Genomic DNA, 26,748 nt, shown 5'->3' with positions numbered 1-26,748 from the left:
CCCCATCACCTGTTTCACCCACACCCCATCCTCATCCCCTCTGGTAACTATGAGTTTGTTTTCTATAGTTAAGAGTCTGGTTTTTGTTCTCTCTCTCTCTCTCTTTTCCCTTTGTTCATTTGTTTTGTTTCTTAAATTCCACCTATGAGAGAAATTATATGGTATTTGTCTTTCTCTGACTGGTGTATTTCGGATAAAATTTACCTTATATGCTCATTGTGATACTACAAGGTTACACTATGATTTGGGGTTGCCTATTCTATATTTCCCATTAGACACTGAGCCACAGGAAGCAGTGAATATTAACATTGGCATCATGTCAGGTTTTCTTACCACTGTTCTCCCCTGCCAATATCACCAACAAAGACAGAAACTTTTATATTCTTGTTTTGAATCCCGACATTTTATAATGGAAAACCAGGGCAAAGGATAGGGAAAAGCATGCGATGATTGTGATTTACAGCACAAATAATAACTTCGAATTTGGTTAAAGAACTAAGAATGGTGTGTTATGGAAGTGCTGAGAGGGGAGAGCAAGAGAATGCATATGTAAATTATGACCCAGAGAGGCTTTGTTTGGGAGTAGAGGAATTTGGGGAAGAAGACTTCCTCTGTAACAAAGGGCAGAGGAGTAGGTAGGAAGAAAAAGAGTGAGGCATTCTGAAGTGTATTCTAATGGCTCTCCTGTCCTTTCTTTCACTGGTATTAATGTAGGAAAAATGTTATCAGGGTTTGAAGCCAATGGCCAAGAAAGAATTCTTGAGATGTCTTTGGTGCAAAAAGGTGATTTTTTTAAAGCACAGGTACAGGACCTATGCGCTGAGCTGCACTGGGGTCATGAGGAGTGGCCCATTATATACTTTCAAGTTGGGAGGGGTTAGAGATAACTGTAATCTCTAAGGAATTTTGGAAGCAAGGTTTCTAGGACCTTGAGGGGGCTAGCCATTGTTGGGAAAAGGTCATTTATTACCATCTAATAAAACCTTAGTTATGAGAACCTTCATATGTAAATTGGTGGGCCATATGCTTGGGATGATTGTCAACACATATCTTGGGAAGTTTAGAGATAAAGGAAGTTTCCAAAGGAATTTTTTTTTTAATTTTTTTTTATTTGTTTGACAGACAGAGATCACAAGTAGGCAGAGAGGCAGACAGAGAGAGAGGGGGAAGCAGGCTCCCCGCTGAGCAGAGAGCCCGATGCGGGGCTCGAACCCAGGACCCTGGGATCATGACCTGAGCCAAAGGCAGAGGCTTTAACCCACTGAGCCACCCAGGTGCCCCCTCCAAAGGAATTTTTATACATTAAAGTACACTACAGGATTGCTGGGGTGAAAGGGGGTGAAGAAGGAGAGGTCAAGCTAGGATTGCCTTTTGCCATTAGTAAAGTATTAACATCAAGGCAGTTGAGTCCCTAGAAGAATGTCACTCTGCCTGTTTCAAGGACTTGTCAGTGGGCTGTAAGTAAGGAAATTTGACAATTTTTCTTCTGCCATTGTTTCCCAAATCAGTATGACAGAGACCACTCTCAGTATGCTGTTTGTTTGAATCAGCACCATTTCCCATTGCATCAAATGAGTTCTAATTTTCAGTTACTTTGGTATTGAGGGGAAAAAAAATTTTTCATAGAATATTTTCCAGGAAATTAATAACTTGGTTAGCATAAATTTTTAAACTTTGGTAGGTACCTCTTTTGAAATGCCCTTAGATATTTTATATAAAAACAGAAATAGACACTCAACATAAAACTTCCTGCAAATGTAGAAATTCTTTCTGTTGTGTAACCAACTCTCTATTCTCAAGGAGTTCTTAATACTTGGGTCTGTCTTCTGTGGGTATTTAAACTGTAACTGATGAGTATACACATTTCACCTACATTTTCATTTTCTGGCTATGGCCCACACAAAAAGACATTAGAGTTAATCATCGCAAAGTCCCTGGTCTCAGTTGTTTTATCATACCTTTTAATTTTTCAGAAGATTAAAATAGCAAGAGCTCCTTGGAGATTACTGTATCTAGTTTGGCAGGTGGGTAAATGGTGCTCTAGAGTGACATTCTTTCTTACTGATGAAATTGCTTCTATCATCTAAGCACCTGTTAGATCTCTGGAAGCACAGTTTCAAATGATGGTTTCTGTGATATCTATAAAAAGCTCAGAAGATATTCCCCTGGTGGTTCCCCTACCCTATGAGGAAGAAAACTGGGGTGGAGAATTGTACAATTATTTCTCTTTTAAATTGTCATTTATGTCCCAGTATTATCATAGCTCATGATCTTAACAAGGCAGAATACCTTTCCTAACGCATTTTCCTTGGTCCTCTTCCAAACCAGAAAGGCAATCTCAAAGTTACTCAAGATATAATTAGATCAGAATTTTAAAAAATCATATTATTACATATTTACTGTTTATGTTTCCTATAATATCTTTTTAGTTAAAATTGGTCATATGGTTAAAATAATCAAATATGCCATAAAAATATTACTGTGCTTTGAACAAAGCAACAACTTTCAAATTTGTTAGTATAAAGAACTTATTTAAACTCGAAATTTCATTTTCTCAAATTTTATAAATGTAAGTAAGCCACAGTTCTTGAATCAAATCAATTACTATAGAGTAAAATATTTAGTATTTTAGCTTTTAGACAAATGGTCTAATAACAAAAATTGGTTAATTTATTTCCCTTTCTCTCCAGTGCTAACCTTCAGTGGGAGTTTTGCATGCATTTTAATTTATCTTAAATTTATGCAGAAAAATATTAGCATTTCCTAGCAATCATTTGTTTTGCATTTTTGCTTTCAGTCATTTTTTAAACCACCTGCTGTATTTGCCTTATGTTCAAAATATGCTGTTGACAGTTACTAATAATGCTGATTAAATTTGCGTATGATGACAGGCAAAACACTAAGTAAAAACAAAACAATATAATCCTGCATTTGTTTTCTCTGTTTCAGTGGTGACATAAAAGAAACATCTGATTTGTAAGAGCATTGATTTATTACCATTTGGCAAGTCTTATTGAACTGAGGTATAGACAGTATGTGAAAGTGAATATAATTACACAATTTTCAAATATTGGTCTATTTTATGAAGTTAAAAATATGCATGCAGTCTAAAATAAATATCTTTATGTTCTTTCACATTTTCAGAAGTCATTAGAGTTTGCTACTGAGGTATAATATCATTAGTAAATGAAAACATCTAGGCTGAAAGCAAGCATCTTTTCTGAAGGCAAAAATTGTCAAGGCAACCATAGGTTTTCCATTTTTCATGTGTTTCTACTTTATTCTTCTTGATGTACATATAATAAAAGCAGCACAAAGCAAATACCTTTCAAACTTAAAAATCAGTGATTAAGACCTGACACAGGGATATTTGTTATACTTAAAGGGCTGTGTTGGAGAGTAGCAAAGATGATGGATGTGATAGATAATGGTCCTTGAAACCCATGTATTTTGACCTGAAGAATTAGCCTTGCTTTCACAAAGCTTCATGGTGAATTGTGGCTATCTCTGAGGTTTCCATTTATTTAAAAGAAAAATATATGGATACTCATGATCCCATAGCCCTTGCTACATGATTGCTTCTTGGGTGCTTTTAACTCTGGGATTAATTCTTTGAATTTATGGAGGCAAAAGCAATATAAGCAAATTATATTCAATTTATCTCTGTAGACAATGTAGAAATTATAAATTATTATGCAACATGTTCACCTATAAATGTTAAAATGTTTTTCATTTTGTATTTAACATATTGAACTAATTTTTGCCCATCTATGCTACCCTGATATATATCTTACAGGTTTTGTTTTCAAGGCCAGACATAAATGTATGAAAGATTTTGTATGGTCATTTCAATATTCACTCCTCCCAGGAATAGGAAAATTAAGTTATATTCAACATAGGATTTCTCTCATTTGAGTATTACATGCCAGACTTTGTGCTAATAATTTCTATCATAATTTATTTAATTGCTATATGTGTATAAGGTAGAGGGTATTATTTATCCCCATTTTGCAGATAAAGAAACCAAGGCACAAAGATAGATAGATAGATACAGATATAGATGTATTTTGGCAAGGGATAAAATGTGTTGCTTTGGAATGAGAAGACGACCACAGTCAAATGATTTCATAGCCTATGCTATAATGACTTCATTGTGCCACATTTTTTACTGCCAAAGAGAAGAGAAAGAATCGAAAATACATTACAACCTTGACAGGGCCACTGTAGCAGTTCATTACCTTAAACATTTTCCTTCTTTTACCTGTGACATAAGGAGGACAAGAGGCAGAATCTGCAAGAAAAGCTATATACGTACCCTGGAGCTACAGATTCTGCCTTAAAGCATTTGGTTGGTAGCTCTGTGATATTTAGCTTTTCTGAGCTTCATCTGTTTATGGGGAAAATCATATCTATCCACAGATTTTTCAGCAATGACAGTAAGGACCAAAAGGCAATGAAATAACCGTTTTAAGGTGCCAAGAGAAAATCGTGACAAAAAGAAAATATCAAAGTATAGTATGACAATATTTATATCATAATAGAAAATAAACATGAAGTATGACAACCAAACTTCTAACACAGAATGAAACTAAAATAAAGTTATTTTTGTGGACCCACAATAATGATAGAGTTTACCACTCATGACTCCTAGTTGGAGAAAGTCTGAAGAATGCATTTCAGGAAGAAGGAAATGGGGAGCATCCTGAAGGAATGACATGCAAACCGGAATGGTGTACAAGATTTTTAAACCTGGGTCTGGCCCTTTCTTCACTAAGCGTTAAGACCTAATGGGAGATAAACCTTAAATGATCCATTATAATTCTCCAGGGTAGCAAAATTGCTGTAGAGTATAGAGAAAGAGATATAAGTAGTATTCTTCTTTCTAAATGTTTATAAAATAATATAATCTACTACATGCCCTATGTGTGTAATTTAAAGGCCATTAAAATATTTGAGCATTGAGGTGGATACTCTTTCATCACCAACCTCAACTCCTATCACTAGCTTTCAGCTTCTCTCCTTCCAAAGGTTCTGTCTTCTCTTGTAGTTTACCAAACATACCACACTGTTGCTTTCAGTTTTACTCATATGTCTGAGGGAAACCCACATTTTCACCTACTTATTTCACTTACCTCCTTCGGATTCAGTTCTCAGGTCGTCTCCTCCTGAAAACCATCCCTGCTTGTCCCTTACTTGTCCTGAACTGCCCCTTTCTAACTTTATTGAATTTAGACACACCTCTGCTGTCTTCCGAGTATACTCTATGTAACAGCCTCTCAAGTTTTTACAAATCATGTTAAATATATCTATTTATATGTTAGTATTCCCAACTAGGTGTTAAAACACTCTAAGGAAAATAATACAATATTAATATATATTTTTTTCAATGATCACCTTTGGCCCCACTGAAACATTATCATAGATAATTACCCAGAATTTAGGACAAAATATCATTGGTATTGTAGCTAACAACAAAAATACCCCAGTTACCCAAATGGTATGCTGTGTTATTTAACAATAACAACTACATGAAAATACTTAACCAATACTTTAGTCGTTGAAGTAGAAACTATAAAAATAGTAATGTGTAAACATTGCTGAAGGGTCTGGCATAATTCCAACAAGTTCCTAAAGATCTATCTGCTGACAGAGTTCTTAGGATTTAGAATAGAGACTTTTAAATTTAATTTTTGAATTTGAAATAATTTCCTATTTACAGAGAAGTTTTCAGCATAGTAGAAAGCATTTTACCCTTCATCTAGATTCAATTGTTAATGTTTGGCCACTTTTTGTTTTTCTCTATCTATAAATTATTACCATTAGTTCTATTATTTTTACTGACCTATTTGAGAGTTACTGGAATATGTATCACTCAATAATAAGGACATTCATTTATGTATCATCAGTATGATGATAAAATTCATGAAATTTAAATGTGTTTATTTTATTATCTAGTAGACAGTATTTACTAAATTTTGCTGATTGTTTAATAATTTCCTCTATGCTTTGTATTTTTGCAAGCTAGAATCCAAACCAAGATCATCCATTGTATTAGTTATCACCTCTTTAGTCTTTAATCTGGAAACAGTCTTTACTTTTCATGATGTTTCTGTTTTTGATGCTACACATTTGTTCTTTTGTAGACTTGGATTGTGTGGTGTTTATTCATGATTACATTCAGGTTATGCCTTTTTGGCAAGAGTATGGCATGAGAGGTGTTATATTCTCAGAGTATGATATCAGGAGGCACATCACATCAGTTTTCTCAATATTGGAGGCATTAATTTTTCCATTGTGAAGTTAGCATCTGCCAAGTTTTTAAATCATAAAGTTACCTTCATCAATTTGCAATATCGGAGAGAATGACTCAGTAAATATTTCATTCTCCATCAAATTTTCACCCTAGATTTTTAGCATTTTATTGATGATTCTTGGCTAAATTAATTGTAACTATAATATTTTCAAGAGATATTTTGTTACTATTTCATTCTTCTTACATTTAGTAATTGTCATTCCACTGTAAGAAAGAGTTCCCCCATCTTTCCTATTAATTAGGTAATTCATTTATTTACGTACTTACTTATTTTACTTATTTTATAAGCTTGAGCTCAATGATTCTTATTTTTTTCCTTGGGTTTTCATTGTATCCTTAAGGCAGGCATCTGTTTCTTGGCTTCCTGGTTTATTTATTAATCTGTTTCTCTCTACTACCCATACTGGCTTTGCCATGTGTTGTTATTTGTATTATAAATTTTCTGATTGAGATGGTCATTAGTAAATTTTTTTTTTTAGATTTTTAGTTTGTCTTTGTGATTTTGGGACTTCTATTCCAATTTTATAAAAACTGTCAACCTAAAAAAAAAAAATCCTGTTGAAATTGGGTAAGAATTATATTGAATTTATGGATAGAAGTAATATTTTAAGGATATTAGCTCTCTGCCATCATGAGTAGGTACTCATAACTCTCAGTGTTCATGAAATGAAAGACATAACATTAAGGATGTTAACTCTAATGAAATTAACCTAAAAATCGAAAGCATTATTTATCAAAAAAACAGATTTAGGGGGAAAATTTTATAAAGTGATTCTAAAATTTATAGACCATATAAATAAAAAAAGAAGCTAAGGCAAATTTTCAAAGAAGAACATAGATGGTAGACTTTATCAGAAAAAAGATGTATTTTAAGAGTGAGTTAACTAAGACAGTGAAGTTTTAGTGTAAGGGAAGTATTACATAAACCAGTGAAACAGAACAGAGACTGGAAGATGTAGTATGGTCTCCCAATTTATGACAAAGAATGCATTGAAGTGAAGTAAAAAAGATAACAATTTCTTTTTTTTATTATTTAAATTCAATTAGCCAAAATATAGTACATCATTAATTTCAGATATAGTGCTCAATAACTTATCATTGCCTATAACACCCAGTGCTCATCAGGTGTCCTACTTAATGTCCATCACCCAGTTACTCCATTCCCCCCCCCACCTTCCCTCCAGCAACCTTCAGTTTGTTTCTTATAGTTAAGAGTCTCTCGGGGCGCCTGGGTGGCTCAGTGGGTTAAGCCTCTGCCTTCGGCTCAGGTCATGGTGTCAGGGTCCTGGGATCGAGCCCCGCATCGGGCTCTCTGCTCAGCAGGGAGCCTGCTTCCCCCTCTCTCTGCCTGCCTCTCTGCCTACTTGTGATTTCTCTCTGTCTCTCTCTGTCAAATAAATAAATAAAAATCTTAAAAAAAAAAAAAGAGTCTCTCATGGTTTTTCCCTCTCTCTGATAACTCCCCTTTCAGTTTTCCCTTTGTTACCCTATGATCCTACACACTATTTATTATAGTTCACATATGAGTGAAACCATATGATAATTGTTTTTCTCTGACTTATTTTACTCAGCAAAATACCCTCCAGTTACATCCATGTTGAAGTAAATGGTAAGCCTACTTCCTGATGGCAGAGTAATATTCCATATTATATATATAATCTCACAACTTCTTTATCCATTCGTGTCAGTGGACATCTCAGCTTTTCTACCAGATTGGCTATTGTGGATATTGCTGCTATAAACATTGGGGTGCAGGTGCCCTTCGAATTACTACATTTCTATCTTTGGGGTAAACGCCTAGTGGTGCAATTGCTGGGTGGTAGGATAGCTCTATTTTTAACTTCTTGAGGAACCTCCATACTGTTTTCCGAGTGGCTATACTAGCTTGCGTTCCCACCAACAGTGTCAGAATGTTTCCTTTTCTCCACATCCTCACTAACATTTGTTGTTTTCTGTCTTGTTAATTTTAGCCATTCTCACTAATTCAAGGTAGTATCTCATTGTGGTTTTGATTTGTATTTCCCTAATGACAAATGATATTGAGCATTTTTTTCATATTTCTGTTGGCCATTTGTATGTCTTCTTTGGAGAAATGTCTGTTCATTTCTTCTGCCCATTTCTTGACTGGATTATTTGTTTTTTGGGTGTTGATTTTGATGTTTTTTATAGATCTTGGTTACTAGCCCTTTATCTGATATGTCATCCACAAATATCTTCTCCCATTCTGCAGGTAGCCTTTTTCTTTTGTTGACTGTTTCCTTTGCTGTGCAAAAGCTTTTTATCTTAATGAAGTCCTAAGAGGTCATTTTTGCTTTTGTTTCTCTTGCCATTGGAGATGTGTCTAGCAAGAAGTTGTTGTGTTTGAGGTTGAAGAGGTTGCTGCTTGTGCTCTCTTCTAGGATTTTGATGGATCCCTGTCTCACATTTAGGTCTTTCACCCATTTCTAGTCTATTTTTGTGTATGGTGTAAGAAAATGGTTCAGTTTCATTCTTCTGCATGTGCTGTCCAATTCTCCCAGTGCCATTTATTGAAGAGACTATTATTTTTCCACTGGATATTCTTTCCTACTTTGTCAAAGATTAGTTGGCCATAGAGTTGAGGGTTCATTCCTGGGTTCTCTCTTCTGTTCCACTGATCAATCTGTCTGGTTTTGTACCGGTACCATACTGTCTTGCTGTTTACAGTTTTGTAATAGAGCTTGAAGTCCGGAATTGTGATGCCACCAGTTTTGATTTTATTTTTCAACATGTTTGGCTATTTCGGGTCCTTTCTGGTTCCGTACAAATTTTAGGATTATTTGTTCCAGCTCTGTGAAAAATGTTGATGGTACTTTGTTAAAGATTGCATTCAGTGTGTAGAATGTTCTGGGTAGCCTAGAAATTTTAACAATATTTATTCTTCCAATCCAGGAGAATGGAATGTTTTTCCATTTCTTTGTGTCTTCCTCAATTTCTTTCATAAATGTTCTGTAGTTTTTAGAGTACAGATTCTTTACCTTTTTGTTTAAGTTTATTTCTATGTTTCCTATGGTTTTTGGTGCAATTGTAAACAGGATAGATTCCTTAATTTCTCTCTCTTCTGTCTCATTGTTAGCGTATAGAAATGCAACTGATTTCAGTGCACTGAATTTATATATTGCCATGTTGCTGAATTGCTGTATGAGTTCTAGCAGTGTTGGGGTGGAGTCTTTTGGGTTTTCCCTATAAACTATCATGTCATCTGTGAAGAGTGAGAGTTTTACTTCTTTGCCAGTTTGAACGCCTTTTATTTCTTTTTGTTGTCTGATGCTGAGGCTAGGACTTCTAGTACAAGGAACAACAATGATGATAGTGGGAATCCCTGTCACATTCCCGACCTTCAGGAAAAAGCCCTCAGTTTTTCCACATTGAGAATAATATTCTCTGTGGGCTTTTCATACATGACTTTTGTGATACTGAGGTATGATCCCTCTATCCATACAATGTGGAAAGTCTTAAGAAAGGATGTTGTATTTTGTCAAATACTTTTTCTGCATCAATTGAGAGGATCACATGGTTTTGTCCTTTCTTCTATTAAAGTGATGTTTCATGTTGATTCATTTGTGAATGTTGAACCTCCCTTGCAGCCCAGGAATAAATCCAACTTGGTTGTGGGGAATAATAATTTTAATGTACTGTTGAAGCCTATTGGCTAGTATCTTGGTGAGATTTTTGGCATCCATGTTCATCAGGGATATTGGTCTTTAATTCTCATTTTTGGTGGGATCTTTGTCTGGTTTGGGGATCAAGGTAATGCTGGCTTCATAGAATGAGTTTGGAAGCTTTCCTTCCATTTCTTTTTTTTTTTTTTTTTTTTTTTTTTTTTTTTTGAAAAAGCACCAGAGGAATACATATGTGTTCTTCTTTAAATGTTTGGTATAATTCCCCCGGGAAACCATCTGGCCCTGGACTCTCGTTTTTTGGGAGACTTTTGACTAGTGTTCCAATTTCCTTTCTGGTTATGGGTCTGTTCGTGTTTTCTATTTCTTCCTGTTTCAGTTTGAAATGCAGAAATGCATCCATTTCTTCCAGATTGCCTAATTTGTTGGCATATAGTTGCTTGTAGTATGTTCTTATAATTTTTCATATTTCCTTGGTATTAGTCATGATCTCTCCATTTTCATTCATGATTGTATTAATTGGGGTCCTTTCTCTTTTCTTTTTGGTAAGTCTGGCCAGGAGTTTACCATTCTTATTAATTCTTTCAGAGAACCAGATTCTAGAGTCATTGATCTGTTCTACTGTTCTTTTGGTTTCCATTTCATTGATTTATGCTTTAATATTTATTATTTCTCTTCTGCTTGGTTTAGGCTTTATTCGCTGTTCTTTCTTCAGCTCCTTTAGGTATAAGGTTAATTTGTGTATTTGAGACTTTTCTAACTTTTTGAGAAAGGCTTCTATTGCTACGTACTTTCCACTTAGGATCACCTTCACTGTGTGTTAAAGGTTTTGAAACGTTGTGTTTTCATTTTCATTTGTTTCTATTAATTTTTTAATTTCTTCTTTAATTTCGTGGTTGACCCATTCATTCTTTAGTAAGATGCCCCTTAACCTCCAAGTGTTTGAGTTCTTTCCAAATTTTCTCTTGTGGTTGAGTTCAAGCACTCTGGTCTAGAAATATGTAGGGAATAATCTCATTCTTTTCATACTAGTTAAGACCTGATTTGTGACCCAGGATGTGACTTATTCTGGAGAATGTTCCATGTGTACTCGAGAAGAATATGTATTCTGTAGGTTTAGAATGGAATGCTCTGTATATATCTGGTCCAGTGTGTCATTCAAAGCCCTTGTTTCCTTGTTGATCTTCTGCTAAGATGATCTGTCCATCACTGTGAGTGAAGGGTGTTGAAGTCCCCTACTGGTATTATATTATTATGAATGTGGTTTTTTAATTTGATTATTGTTTTATATAATTGGTTTATAACATGTGTCCATGTTAGGAGCATTAAGATTTATAATGGTTTGTTCTTCTTCTTGGATAGAACTTTAAGTATGATATAGTGTTCCTCTTCATCCCTTACTACAGTTTTTGGTTTAAAATCTAGTTTGTCTGATATGAGGATTGCTACTCCAACTTTCTTTTGATGTCCATTAGCCTGATAAATTGTTTTTCCATCCCCTCACTTCAGTCTGGAGGTGTCTTTAGGTCTAAAATGAGTCTCTTGTAGACAACATTAGGAGGGGTCTTGCTTTTTTATCCAATCTGATACTCTGTGTCAAAAAGATATTTTCAATAACTTTTACAGGGTCAATTTGTATCTATATTGGATAGAATAAAAATAATATTGACTTTTGGTTTGTATGGCACATAATAATTTATTCCTGATGAAATTTGAGAAAAAATAAAAGTAAATTTCCATGAATGTGTGGTAAGAAAATATGTATTAAATAAGACACAAAAGTAGGAGTCATAGAGGAAAAAGTGAAAAATTGTAGCTTATATAAAATATGAACTTTTTTATGGAACAGAAAAGTTATGAAAATGAAAAGATAAGCTGCAGAGTTGGAGTATATATATAAATTCTTATGAATCAATAAGAAAAGAGGGAAATTAAATGGAAAATTGATAAGAATTGCTTGAATTCTTAAAAATATGAAAATCCCAGAAGCCCGCGACAAATTAGAAAGAGGCTTAAATTCAGCGATCATCATAGAAAATAAATTTAAAATATAGTTCTACTATATACTACCAAAATTATGAAAGTGAAAAACATGAAGATACATGAAGTATCAACATAATCATGGAGTTTCTGGAATTGTCTGCAGATATTTCCATAGGAAACTGTTGGCTGATATGGAACAAAGCTACCTATGACCAGCATCTATACTTCTAGACATAACCCCCAAATATTTGTGCATATGTTGGCCAAAAGTCACATACAAGAATCTTCATAGCACTATTCCTCAAATCACTCCAAATTCCATCCATGAAGAAATAAATTTGTGACACTTTAAGATAATAGCATAGAATATCGTAGTGAGGATAAACAAACCAAAACTGTAGTCAGTTGTCTCAAAAATGATATTAAATAAGAAAAGTTATCTAAAAAGAGCATACACTATTAGATTCTGTGAACTTAAAGGACAAAACGCATCCATGGCATTAGGAGCCCAAGACTGGTTATCTCCATGGTGAGGAATTAAGATACTGGAATGAGGCATGAGACATGTGTCACAACTGACAAAAATGACCGCTTCTTCTTCGAGGTGCATCTTACACCCGTGTGTTCATTTTGTAGACAGTATTTTGCACTCTTTTTAAATCTTGTCACTTTTCTTGATGTGTGTTTCTATCACACGCATGGGAAGTCCTGGCAGCAAACAACCAGCATCTCAATGATTTTAGCAGAAATATTTTACTAAGACCAATTATTCACCACTTACGGATGACCTAAAAAATGCAAAATGAGGAATCATATCACATAATCTGCACTTGGAAGGGGGGGCCTGTGGAGCTGTGATGAGACAACAAATGTGGGAGTGCCCATGGTTGGCGCTGGTATCTCTGGGGGACATGGTGCAGCTGATTCTTTAAGTGTGCAAAAGTACAGAATCACTGAGGTACAGAATATTGAGTCAAAGCAGCAAGGCAATAGCTAAAAAACTGCCAAAATCTAATTTTTAAACAAAAATCACCCTCTTCCCAAAAAGGAAAAAAAAAAAAAAGATACTATAAAAGTATTAGAACAAATAATGAAAGATTATTTTATATCCGTAATTTTAATTGAGACACCAAACTCTGGAGACACAAAATAAAGAATTTATACATCATACATTAATAAGTTATGAGTGCAATAACCAAAATAAGGAAGACTAAAATTTAAGTGATAAACTAAATACAAAAAAATAAAAACTTGCTGTTAATATCTCAAAGATCTAATTTTCTTAAAATATAAATGGCTTCTTTCATTAACATGTATAAGACCAATGACCCAATAGGAAAACATAGGCAAATTATTTGAACTCATGGCTCACAAAAAAGAAAATACAGATTTCTCTTAAATATATGCATGATCCCAAATTCATTTAAGGTGAAAGTTAAATCAAATTTAAAACCATGTTAAAATTTTATTGTTAACAGATTGTTAACAGTCTGACCAAATACTATATTGATAAAGATATGGAGAAACAGCAATTATATATTCCTGGTGGGAACATAATAGTGTTATTTCTAAAATAATAAATACTCAAGCCATTTGACAGAGCTGCTCTATAGAAAAAATCAAATCTATGCAACATGTCATATTTTATTTTAAAGATTTTATTTATTTATTTGACAGAGAGAGATCACAAGCAGGCAGAGAGGCAGGCAGAGAGAGAGGAGGAAGCAGGCTCCCTGCTGAGCAGAGAGCCCGATGCAGGGCTTGATCCCAGGACCCTGAGATTATGACCTGAGCCGAAGGCAGCAGCTTAACCCACTGAGCCACCCAGGCGCCCCCACAACATGTCATATTTACAAGCAATTCAACTTCCCCAATAAAAGAAAATGTTTTAATGACTGTTAAGGAAAAAATTCATTATTGTTAATAAAAATGTTATGCAAAGAACAGTATATTATCATTACAGCATTTTTTGTTTTTAAAAGGAAATATGCTAATTAATTTGTTTTTGTATAGAATATCCCTTAAATTATATACAAAGAAACCTGCTACTAATAGTTCCCTGTGTGGAGAGTAAGAGGTTGGATTGGAGGCAAGATAAGAGATATTCCACTGCCTACCTTTCACACTATGTTCATAAAACAAATAAATACAACTACTTTGCATTGACAATACCCATAGATTAACAGTACTTTCAGTATGTTTACAAGGTCACTTAATTGATTAGTTTCTCCCTCCCATGCCTTATTCAGTCAGGAGAGTAAGAAAGATATGGGAAATAGAATGACATTATTCTTCAGAAACAAATATTAATGTCAGGCCATTTTACTGTAAAACAGTGATTAATATAATTGCACTGATTTGAAAGAACATAATACTTCTCTATAGATAAATACTACACATTTATGTTAATGTTAAATATTTATTAGATTTCCAAAATCTGACTGTGTTATTAGCGTGTTGGTGTATTACATGCTATTGACCTTGGTTCCACAAATTTGTTTTTACTTGAAAATTTGATTTTGGTGTATTAACATTCTTATGTATGTGAATAATAATAATGATGATAATAAACATGACAGTAGTAATTTGAGGCTAGGAGAGATTTGTTGAGCTCTGAAAGGAATATCACATTTTTCAAGCCAGTTAGGTTTAGTGCAGTTAATATTCAAATCTATAAACCAGCCTTTTATTCTCCTAATGACAATAGAATTGTTATAATTAAGTTAATAATCAGATTTGTAGCTACTTCAACCATCTGTGAATGAGCCACGAACCCAGAAATGAGCCCCTAGTAGAGATTTATCACATTTTGCTTCACAGGGGAACCTTACATCAACCAACTGTTGTCAAATACTTATGCATAACAATAGTTAAAAGAGCTATTACTTCTTAAGTATCACATTACAAACAGTGCAATATGGACGTTATACAGAAGCAGTGTAGTCCATGAGATGACCTAGAAATTACTTTCTGTATTGCCTATAGATGAGCTGTTTGGAAAAATGGGCAACCCCTTTCCAGAGGAAAGGCTATTCTTAACCTCAGCTTTGAGGAAGAATGAATCCAGTTTTCAGTCTCCAGGGGCTATAGCCAGCTCTCCTAACCTTCTCTGAAGAGTTCCTTTCCAAAATTTTTTGGTGCCGTAACAGTCCCTTTGTCATTGAGTCCTACAAGCCCAATCTTATGCTATTTTCATTAAAAATAAAGCAAAACAACAGTAACAGCAGAGAGGCTTTTCCCTCTGCAGGAGTCATAATACCAAATCCCAGACTTATTGTTTAGCCACCTGTGCCTTAGACCTAGCACATCGCTCCAAAGGATGCCAAGGTCAAGAGAACTTATTTCGTTCCATGAGTTCCTGTTCCAAATGCTCCTTTTTTTTTTTTTTTTTTAGATTTTATTTATTAATTTGTCAGAGAGAGAGAGAGATCACAAGTAGGCAGAGAGGCAAGCAGAGGCGGGGCGGGGGGGGGGGGGGGAGGAGCAAGCTCCCTGCTGAGCAGACAGCCTGATGCGGGGCTCGATCCCAGGACCCTGAGATAATGATCTGAGCCCAAGGCAGAAGCTTAACCCATTGAGCCACCCAGGCATCCCCCAAATGGTCCTATCTGTTCAGAATCTCTTTCATGATACATTAACTCATGTAATCCTCATAGTTATGATATATACAATGATATAATACCTATTACAATTCTCATTTTACAAATAAGAAAAGTGAGTCTTACAAAAAACAATACATTATCCAAGATTACATAACTGGCTAATTATAGAGTCCATATTTGAACTGAGTCCATAATTATAGGACCCATTTATCAGAGCCTGAATACTTAATTAACTTGCATAACTATGTTTTCATTGTTGCTATTTGTCTGTTATAAATTGTAGTAGATCAGTATAAAATCAAGTGATAAGGAGATCCTCAGAGAGCTACCAAAAAATAAATCTTTTTGAAATGGAAATATATATCATACAGCTCTATTACATGCTAGGACGTTTAAATGCATTTGTTTAATCATCATAAGCTTTTCATGGAATATATAGAAGCTATCACAGGCTTTTCCACAGATCTGGAAGGTAGCCATAGTCCCTTACTAAGCACATATTGCTTCTCTCTATGGAATGTCAAGACATCTTTGCCTTCCACATTTGGGGTGATTATTAAATTGTTCTCCTGGAATCAGATTTTTGTCTTGCCTTCCTAGATAGTCTCCAGATCATGACATCTGGTATTATACTTCTAAAGTTGAGACATTTCCTGGCAACTACAAAATGGTTTTCCAGTACACAATCCTCACGTACCCAGCACCCACTCCTTCATCACTTGAAACTCTACCCATCCTTGGTAGAAGAGATCATAGGAGTCTGTGTTTCTGAAAGTGAACACTTTTTTTTCTCTTAAGAAGCAGAGGTAAACTGAATCTATGAGCTAGTAAATCTTGATTGCTTTGCATATAATTTTCCTGGATAACAAAAATTTTATAGTATCACTGGTTCAGAATAATTCTTGATCTTAGAGATAATGACATAGGAATGCTTAATCATGGAAAAGCAAACACAATCATAAAATAATCCAAATTTTGTATTAGAAATTTTGTACATGTGGAATGTATTCTTCTTTCTCAACCTATCACATTGTGATATCAAACAAATTACAGAATGCTATTTTACTCATTGGAAATCACATACATATAAATAGGTAGATAGATAGCAAATAAGTGCATAAAAAGATACTCCATATCATAATTCATCAGGGAAATGAAAATTGAAACAACAATGAAATACCACTGCATATCTGTTAGAATGGCAAGATCCAAAACACAGACTCCACCACACACTGAAAGGCTGCAGAGCACCAGAAATCTCACGCACTGCTGGTGGGAATGCCAAATGGTACAGCTACTTTGGAAGACAGTTTGGCGGTTTCTCACAAAACTAAACGTATTTTTCCAGCAATTTCACTCTTGGTTATTTACCCAAAGGAGCCAAAACCAATGTCCACACAAAAACCTGCACACAAATGTTTATAGCAGCATTTTTTATTCATAATTACCCAAACCTAGAAGCACTTGTGTTCTTCAGTAGGTGAGTAGATACACTGTACTTGATCCAGACAGTGGAATATTATTATTCAACGCTAAAAAATGAGTCCTCAAGTCATGAAAAGAATGAAAGAAATTGAATGCATATTACTAAGTGAAGGAAGCAACTCTGAAAAGACTACATATTGTATAATTCTGACTATATGACGTTCTGGAAAAGGCAAAACTGTGGAAACAGTAAAACGTTCAGAGATCACCAAGCAGTGGGTTGGGGAGAAGGTTTGAGTAAGCAACACATGGGATTTTGAGGGTAAATACACTGTAAGATACCATAATGATGGATATATCATTTACACATTTGGTCAAACCCATAGTATGTCAATCACAACAGGGAAATTTAAAGTAAACTATGGACTTTGAGTGATTATGATGTGTGAGTGTGGTTTCATTGATTGTAATAAACATCCCCTTTGGTTGGGGTTGGTAATGGAGGAGACTGTGCTTGTGTGGGGTAGGAGGTTTATGGAAAATCTCTGTACCTTCCCCTTAATTTTTCTGTGAACCTAAAACTGCTTTAAAAAAATGAAGTCTTAATAAAGAAAAATGTATTTAAGTGTGAACACTTCCAAGAATGTATCATAAGAAAATAAATTTGCATAGCTGTATGTATAAAAATATAGAAAGGCATAATTTAAAATCACAAAATTAGGGGGAAAAGTGCTAGTTAATGTTATCAGCCTGAGATTTATTAAGCAAATTATAATACAGTATTTCTACGGAATACTATCCAGCCATTAAAGATAATGATGCAGGGATGCCTGGGTGGCTCAGCGGGTAAAAGCCTCTGCCTTCGGCTCAGGTCATGATCCCAGGGTCCTGGGATCGAGCCCCACATCGGGCTCCCTGCTCAACAGGGAGCCTGCTTCCACCTCTCTCTCTCTCTGCCTGCCTCTCTGTCTACATGGGATCTCTCTCTGTCAAATAAATAAATAAAATCTTTTAAAAAAAAAAGATAATGATACAGATGTGTACATTTGAAACACGTGGAGTAATGTTAGTGTTATTTTTTCAAACAATTGTTGATACAGTTTTACATATGTTACATATCTTTTGTGTGTATAAACATACATAGAGACAACTTTGGGAAGTTTATATAGCTTATATAGCAAGACATAGAATTATAGATTTATTTTGCATTTTAATCTGTGTGCATAATAGCTTTTTCTATTTATTCTTCAAAGGATAAATGCATTTTGTATAATTAGGTAAAGGTTTTTTAGAGAAAACATAAGGAATCAAATGTGGCAAAAATAACTTTTTAAAATTACTTTTGGTAAATGTTATTAATGTATTTTCATCTCATATCTGAGCCTCCCAAAGCTATTAATTATATTAACTTCAATCAATTTGGATTTCATAATTGAAATCAGAGGCATTGGCCTTGATATTTTATCTCTAACATTTTACCAGTAAAGTGATATGGAAGTACATTGTGTTTTATTAAGTGTTTATACAGTACAAAACTCAAAACCCCATATAACCCTATTTGATCAATGTCATGTTATTTCTTTGAGTATAGAGGTGCCTAATTTCCCTCATACATAACTATTAATGCTGAAAAAATTTCCCATAGTTAAATTTTATTTCAGGGGCACCTGGGTGGCTCAGTGGGCTAAAGCCTCTGCCTTCGGTTCAAGTCATGATCCCAGGGACCGGTGATCGAGCCCTACATCGGGCTCTGCTCAGCAGGGAGCCTGCTTCCCTTCCTCTTTCTGCCTGCCTCTCTGCCTACTTGTGATCTGTCTATCAAATAAATAAATAAAATTTTTAAAAAATTATTTCAAAGAGCACTTACAATTATTTAAATGTATATACAAAATGGCAGAGTTGAGGTTGAAAGCAATATATTCCATGATACCTTGAAACAACCCATGGTTTTGTGTTGTTTTTTTCCTTTAATTATCACTAGGAAAAAAAATTATGGTTTTGGAACAGAAACATTTTATTATTAAGAGTGCTATAATCGTTTCTTGCTTCAGCATGAGCTCAAAAGCAAACCAAAACAGATGTGGAACAATAAGCAGCTGCCACTCCTGCCCATCAGGACAATATACAGACCTTTTCTGTATAAATTCAAATTGTTGCAAGAAAAAAGAACAAAGCTTTTCATAATGTTTATGGTTAAAGTGTATCACTACCAATGAGAGCTGGATTGAGATATGCTGTATTTTTTTTCTTTTACATAAAAAAACAAAAAGAATTTTAAAATAAGAATATCCTTACCATATAATACAAATCAGTGGATAATGGCTGATTTTATTTTATAAAGTACTAAATAAAGTCAGAGTGCTGGTATAGACACATAGCCCATCCAAAGACAAATGATTGATGATAACCTTTGTTATTTTTCAATTAATAGAAGAAGAGTGGAAAGGAAAATATGACAATAGCTACTGTATAACTCAGAATTTTATTCAATTGTCAATGTTTACTTTTTTTTTTTCGGAGTTCATCCAAAATGTTTAGTTTGATTGATAATCTGTTATTGATGGATATATTTTAGCCTGTCACAGAGATTCACAGGAGTGAATAAGATACAGCTATAGATATAAATATAATCAATTCGGGAAGATGGACCTGTTATCAAATAAATTACAACGAAGTGTGAAGTACAGCAACAGAGAAAGAGTTGAATGACTTACATCCATTGTTTTGGTTTTCTTTTACTGAACTGTGTAGTTTGATGGTTTTCAAAACTTAACATGCAGTTGAACAACCTGGAGTGTTTGTTATAGCAGAAGTTTCTGGGGATCACCTTCAAAATTTTTGATCCTGGGGGCACCTTGATGGCTCAGTCAGTTAAGCGCACTACCTAGTGTCAGCTCAGGTCATGATCTCAGGGTGGTGGGATCAAGCCCCAAGTCAGGCTCCATGCTCAGGGGAGAGTCTGCTTGAGATTCTCTCCTTCTCCTCTCTCTCTCTCTGTCCCTTCTCTCTCTCTCTCTCTCTCTCACTCTCTCTCTCTCCCCCTCAAATAAACAAATCTTAAAAAAAAAAAAAAGAATTTTTGATCCAGTAGGTCTAGGTTGAGGTCTGAGAATCTGCATTTGTTACAAGTTTCCAGGTGTTGCTTTTGATGTTAGTCTGGGATCATACTTTGTGAACTAGTTTTTGAGTCTTTAATGCAACCACTTCCAATATGTAATACAATGTTTATGATATAATACAACCACACTCAGCTTGTATATAAAATAGCCATAAAACTTCTTTCCTTTTTTTTTTTTTTTTTTTGCTCTTTCACTTCTCTTTCTATCCTTTCATTGATAAAGAACATTGGTACACTGCTCAGGAAGGCTACATTTTAACTTGGTAGGATAGTTAATGGAAAGCTATTCCAATTTCTCTGCCTTCCTTCTTGTTATCAACACAAAGGTTTAGGGAACTCCATTCAAATTAATAGATAAAAACTTGAATCTGCATTTGAATCTAACACATTTTAATGAGCTTCTATGATAGTATCATCAATATTAGTAAAATAGCTAATTTTCTCAGCAAAAGTTGATTTAAATGAAAGTGGAAACAAAAGTAAATTAAATAAAGTCATGCTTGTATATATATTTTTAAACTTTCCCCTGAGTCACATTATCAATTTTTCAGATAATTATGAAATATTCAGTGAACAATAGACTTGGAGAGTTGGAACACAGTTAATAGAATCTAGGACAAGATTTTAGAAATAAAATTTCTAATCTTCCTCAAGTTTCTAATTAATTATGTATTAAAAATTTTTCTTCTGTAGATGTACTGGGGCTGGCTGCTGATTACAAGTAACAGAAAACTCTTGTGGCTAACTTATGGAAAAAGAAACATACAGGAAGGATATCTGAGAGCTTCCAGTGTCTACAAGGTGTAGCCAAGATGGAAGTGCCTGACCAGTGGGCTTTGGACAGAGCTTCTGCCACTGCCCCTCCCCCCATACTAGCCCTGGGTTGCCAGACTTTGACCATTCGCTCGGTAGCTGTGCTGAGAACTTTCTGACTTCCCACAATGGTTCTGCTTCACTCTAGAAGAATCCAAGTCCTTGTGAAAGGATTCAGTGGCCATGCCCTTGTCATACCTGAACATGCTAGAGCCCAGTGAGTGAAAGAAAGAGCATCTGACCCTCTTGGGCTGCTGTAAAGAGAGGCTGAGCTCTAACTTTCATGTATGTGATTCCTTTCAAACCAAAAAGTATTGGATGTCTTATAGTCAAAATGATAATTTCTACTAAAACAAGGGTAATAGAAAATAAATTCCTGCCGTCATTTTTTCACCTCATGTGTTCATGTTTAATTGCTTTGTTCCCTTACTCTCATAGCATTTCAGAACTTATTAAATTTATAAAAACTTTATGTACAATGTTACTATTTGGTTTCATGCCATCAGGGACAGGAATTCAGAAGAAATTTTTTTTAATTAATTATATTATTTTTCTACTTCTTAAAGAATTTTTCTATTTCTTAGAAAATCAAACTTGATGGAAGATATGCAATTTCTTCTAAAAACAAATATATAAAGTTTCAAACAGAACTAGACAGCACCTTTTAGCTTCCTTTCTACCATGTAAACTAGTAAATGTGTGGTTTAAAAAAAAGTAATCACATGTTTATTGCTTTCAGTAATGGCACTATATCTGTCAGGATACTCTTAGTTGCAAGTTACATAAAATGTAACTACAACTAACTTGTATAGTAAATATTTATTATATTTATTATATCACAGTATAACAAGTCTGAAATTGAGGTTTTATGAGGTAGGATAATAGACCAAGTCAATGGCATCATAGCCTTTTCTCTCCCAATACTTTTTTTTTTTAATTTAATTTTATTTTTTTCAGTGTTCCAAAATTCATTGTTTAAGCACCACAGCCAATGCTCCATGCAATATGTGCCCTCCATAATGCCCACCACCAGACTCACCCAACTCCCACTTCCTCCCCTCCAAAACCCTCAGTTTGTTTGTCAGAGTCCACGGTATATCATGGGTTGTCTCCCCCTCCCATTTCCCCCAACTCACTCCTCCTATCTCCCAATGTCCTCCATGTTATTCCTTATGCTTTACAAGTAAGTGAAACCATAAGATAATTGACTCTCTCTGCTTGACTTATTTCACTCAGCATAATCTCTTCCTCTCCTGTCCATGTTGATATAAAAGTTGGGTATTCATCCTTTCTGATGGAGGCATAGTACTCCATTGTATATACAGATCACATCTTTATCCATTCATCCGCTGAAGGGCATCTTGGCTCTTTACACAGTTTGGCAACTGTGGCCACTGCTGCTATGAACATTGGAGCATAGGTGGCCTTCTTTTCACTACATCTGTATGTTTGGGATAAATACCCAGGAGTGCAATTGCAGGGTCATAGGGAAGCTCTATTTTTAATTTCTTAAGGAATCTCCACATTGTTTCCCAAAGTGGCTGCACCAACTTGCATTCCCACCAACAGTGTAAGAGGGTTCCCCTTTCTCCACATCCTCTCCAGCACTTGTTGTTTACTGTCTTGTTAATTTTGGCCATTCTAACTGGTATAAGGTGGTATCTCAATGTGGTTTTTATTTGAATCTCCCTGATGGCTAATGATGATGAACATTTTTTCATGTGTCTGTTAGCCATTTGTATGTCTTCTTTGGAGAAGTGTCCATTCATATCCTCTGCCCATTTTTTTGATGTGAGTTGAGTTTGAGGTGTTCTTTATAGATCTTAGATATCAGCCCTTTGTCTATAGTGTCATTTGCAAATATCTTCTCCCCTTTCATGAGTTGCGTCTGTTTTGTTGACTGTTTCCTTTGCTGTGCAGAAGCTTTTGATCTTGATGAAGTCCCAAAAGTTCATTTTTGCTTCTGTTCCCTTTGCCTTTGGAGGCATATCTTGAAATATGTTGCCATGGCTGATATCGAAGAGGTTACTACCTATGTTCTCCTCTAGGATTTTGATAGATTTCTGCCTCACATTGAGGTCTTTTATCCATTTCAAGTTTATCTTTGTATATGGTGTAAGAGAATGGTTGAGTTTCATTCTTCTACACATTAGCTGTCCAATTTTCCCAGCACTCTTAGGTTCTCCTCATGGCTGTTATCTTCACGCATGGCACTCACAGACTACCCCACCTACAGACAGGAAGTCAGAAAACTTAGCTTATAAACCTTTTATTTATTTATTTAAAATTTTTCAGTGTTCCAAGATTCATTGTTTATGCACCACACCCAGTGTTCCATGCAATACATTGACAGATCTTCCCCGCAGCTCCATAGCTCTCTTCTTTTTAAAAGCCTAACACCAAAGACTAGAGAATTTCTAAGTCAATTATTTTTGTTTGAAGATACCAAAATATATCCTCCTTTCAAAAATTTCTTGTATATGTTTTGATGATTAGAAAGTTAACTATTTTTTTTTTCATTGTGCACTTTGTACCACATTTATTGTAAAATTGTTCAAACCAGTAGATGACTATAGCATTCAAGGCCACATCCTATAAAGTCTCATCAGAGTTGAGTGCACAGGATCTGTATATGAACTTGAGATGGCGTGTAAGTTGTCTAATAATTACTGAGTGTTTAACGCATTGTGTCATGTTAGACATGCTATCAATCCTTTTGAATTTTTTTAAATTTTATTTATTTATTTTGACAGAGAGAGATCACAAGTAGGCAGAGGGGCAGACAGAGAGAGAAGGTGAAGCAGGCTCCCCACTAAGCAGAGAGCCCAGTGTGGGGTCTGAGTCCAGGACTCTGAGACCGTGACCTGAACTGAAGGCAGAGGCTTTAACCCACTGAGCCACCCAGGCACTCCCCTTTTGAAATTTTTAATCTTGTTTTTAGCAATATGAAATTTATCCTGCATGACATTTACATTTGTGATTAAGAATGCTTACAGCTGTTTGATATTGATAGTGACTCACTATTGGAAAACAAACAAACAAAAACAACAACAACAACAAAACCTTTCCTGATACTTTCTTTCAAATTTTTTGAATTGACTTAATTGACCAGGACATTGAAACAGTAAGAAAAATTGCTTATAAAAACTGTCCATTTGTAACTTCTTATGTGTGAAAATCAGTTTGGGAGGTAGGAAGTTTTGAGGCAGAACAGAGGAAAAAATATTTGTTTATATGTTTGTTTTGAAAATATGAGAAACATGTTTATTTTTTCAACAATAGACAGAGATACAGAATTGCAAGCTCTAGTTATAAATAAGCCTTGTGAAATCCAACATGGTAGGCTCAGATGAGAAGGGAAATATTGGAGAAATTGTCTATTTCAATTACCTGAGAAAAAAACTCTAATAAATGAGTGAACTTCTTCTATGATTCAACTACACTTTTTTTTTTTTTTTTCTATCATGGATACAAAATTTTCTCCCAAATTTTAGTCATTAATGGGAAGACCTGAGACTGGCAAATATAGTAGTTATGATTTAAATATTTAAGCCATGTTATTTTTAGGACATTTATTCATCTATTTGTTAAAGTTTTATATTTTGTAGTATATTAAACCACCTTTTTTCAAGCTGAAAAGTGATCACACAAGCCTTGTTTTTGTTTCCTGCAAGTACATGTTGTATGAATATTTTTTTATCCTTACTGGAAAATTCCCCAACCTTTGGACTAATGTTCCATTTTGTGAATTTGCAAAATGCAACTCAAGGAAAAAGTGCCCTTAATGGATTCATGTTCAAGCACAACTTGAAGCCTTGTTATTCCATACTTTTTCTTGTGGTAGTGGTGGTAAAGAACTAACCAAAGAAAAAGAGGCAGATGCTTCATCTTGATAGATTAAAAAAAAATCATCCATTTATTCATCCAATAAGGATTTATTGAGTGCACTGAATGTGTAAGGAAACAAGAATCTTTGTCGTTCTGGCTGTTGTCAGATGGTTTTCAGAGCTCTGAAAGCAACTGAAAAGCTGAGCATCAAAGTTTGAACAGAGACTAGCATTATTGTGCCCATTCTTGACCAACTCAGCTCTACCTTGACTTGTCCACATTCACTGGCTTTCAGTAGGCCACATCCTCTTCCACTCGGATAGATAATTAATAGGGCATAGGTCCCAATGGAATTCATTGGCTATATTAGCTTAGTCTTGGCATTTAAAATGTGTATCTGGGTCTGTGAGGTCTCACCAAGCAGCTTTACTTTCTGAGATCAGAACTGGTTGGCTCATCCATACCTACTTAGAAAAAGGCTAAAAAGAAGACAGTTATGAATGAGGGTGGGAGGAGGGGGTAGAATGGTCAAACTACAGTGTTTGTAACAATAGTCATAGGAGTTTTTATTCTCCCTAACCTATCAATTACTGTGAGAAGCTGTTCAAATCTGACATTATGATTGTGAATGTATCAGTTTCTTCAAAGTAATGTCACTTCTTTTGCAGTATGCAAATTTCAAAATATTTACATTATGTTATATCATTACTCTCCATGAAGTTTTGTGTGTGTGTGTGTGTGTGTGTGTGTGTTTTGCTTTTATGCTTATTTTTCCGTTATTTATGCCCAATAGCTTCCACTTTTTCTTTTCTTTTTTTCATATATCTGTTTTCTACTCTTCTAAAGTCAATTTTTCTTTGCTCTTAAATTGTAGTCATGTGTTCTGTAAACAAAATGAAAAAGCAAATTTTGGTTTTGACCAATCTGAAATGCATTAGTTTTCACATTTCTGAGGTATTTGGACACCGTTTTATTTTGTGCTTCTTTACTTTTCTTGGCTTCATTTTTCTTCTTAACAGAGTTCACTCAAATTGACTAAGCAGTCAGTATTCTTTATTTTTCTTTTATCATTTACACATAGTTTTCCAAGATTTTAATGAGTACATGGGTATTTGACTTAGTAAGTCTACAGTTCATCAGAATATCTCTGTTTATTCTCAAAAAACTAAGGAGTTTGTTGCATTCTAATACCAAATAATCTCAACCTCTTTTAATATATAACTGTTATTCAGTATTTAAGTTTTACTTTGAACTTCTTCATTCTAAATTAATTTCAACACATAGTCATTATCATTACATGTTTAAGAATTCTATATTAAGAACTTATCCTCAAAAAAAAAAAAAAAAAAAGAACTTATCCTCATAAAAAATAGTTTTATTATTCAGTTTTAAGTAGTGAAATCTTGTTTACTTATACCCACTTGTTTGCCAATATCTCTACTCCCACAGTTTCCTGTATCTCATTTCTCATGGGATAAATCCATTTCTATCTCACATATATTCTTAGGTGGTTCTTTCAATAACAGTTGCATTCATTTCCCTGAAAATATGAGGTTTTTTTTTCACCTTTAGTTATGAATGATCATTTAAATAAATAAATTTTCTACATTGAGAATTACTTTTTCTCAGTATTTTGAAATATTATTGCAGTATCTTCTATTGTTTCTTCCTGTTACAAAGTATGCAGTCAGTTTAATTTTTCTCTATTTGAGAGCAATCTTCAAGAAACATTGTCTCTGTGGTTCTAAAGTTGCAATACCCAACCTGGGTATGGCCTTATGATTAGGGGAATTTATGAATCTGAAAAACCGTCATTTGTAATCTCTCACTATTCCTCTTCTTCATTTTCTCTATTCTATACTCCCGGAATTTCTTCTTATTATATGTTGAACTTATTCATCCTATTCTTTATGTTCTTAGCCTATTTTTTTATGTACCTTCATACTGCGATCTTCCCACATGGACTTTTTGGTAAACATCCTTTTACTTTTCCCAGTTTATCAGTTCTCTTTGCAATTGTCTCAGATC

The sequence above is a fragment of the Lutra lutra genome, chromosome 12 (assembly GCF_902655055.1).
Source record: "Lutra lutra chromosome 12, mLutLut1.2, whole genome shotgun sequence".
Taxonomy (NCBI): domain Eukaryota; kingdom Metazoa; phylum Chordata; class Mammalia; order Carnivora; family Mustelidae; genus Lutra; species Lutra lutra.
The sequence above is the reverse complement of the archived record's forward strand: the minus strand, read 5'-3'. Positions refer to the sequence as shown.